The sequence below is a fragment of the Atta cephalotes genome, assembly GCF_000143395.1.
Source record: "Atta cephalotes unplaced genomic scaffold scaffold00042, whole genome shotgun sequence".
Classification (NCBI taxonomy): Eukaryota; Metazoa; Arthropoda; class Insecta; order Hymenoptera; family Formicidae; genus Atta; species Atta cephalotes.
This window is the reverse complement of record NW_012130106.1, coordinates 1,345,559-1,346,733: the sequence shown is the minus strand read 5'-3', so window position 1 is coordinate 1,346,733 and position 1,175 is coordinate 1,345,559.

Genomic DNA, 1,175 nt, shown 5'->3' with positions numbered 1-1,175 from the left:
GTTCTCTCTCTCTCTCTCTCTTTCTCTCTCTCTCTCTCTCTCTCTTTCTACACCTCTCAATAAAAACGATGGGGGATTAATTAGCTAAGTTTTTCCTTAGCACGCCTAGTGGCAGTGAAATTAGCATAAATCAGACAAAGCAAATACTTTTTATGTAACAGCCCATCAAAATTAGTAAAAATGGGTTACAAAAATGTTACTATTTTTTGTTGTGTGTAATAGTTCTGTTCATGTTGCATGTATTACATCCAAACAATTCTTTTCTTCGATTAGAATTTTCATCATCATAAAAGTTATTAATAAGTAACACCGGTAGATCATCTGTTTCTACTATAGGGAGATACAACCGAATTAGTGATGAACCCAATAACATTCGCCTTTTTAAGACTAAATAATCCACTCGGGACGAAGTTGTTTGATTAAAAATTAAAAAGTGAATAGACGAAACTCTTCATCCCGAGAATGAGGAATAGAAGAAGTAAATAGATTAAGAAATACAAACTGAAACAGCAGTTGTCGGTAATAAATGACATGTGTGTCATTTATTAAATTCTGAATCTATTGAACATTTGGCAAACGATCAATGACGAAAGTTGTCTTAGACATATACTCCAGTATCCTATTTCACAAACGATATCCTCAATCCTAATCCTATTATTTTTTTTTATTTTAGATCAGTAACATACGCAAAGCCTGCATTCGGCACCACTCACGAATATAAAAAGAAGATCCTTCACGAACAGTCAGTCAGTCAAATTCCATCCACGAAACTCTGCCGGTTCGCGACTATACAGTAAAAGTTACTCAATCAACCGACACTCTGCCGCAATCAGATCGCTTAACCAATTCTAGTGGTGAGCCGCGATCAGTTCACTCAAGCGATTTTATTCGCGATATTGTTAAGTGACTCGACTGAAGCCTCCAAACCGCTGGATTAATCCTCCCCTTGAAGCCCTTAAATAATCGCAGAGATCAGTCACAGTCACCCTCAGGCTTAATCTTGCAGAACAGTAAGTCCCATTTCGACACATATATATATATATATATATATATATATATATATATATATATATATATATATATATATACTACGTACGTACGACTACTACTACTACACTACTACGTATCTACACTACCTACCGTACCTACTCACACGTCGACGACGACACGACGTA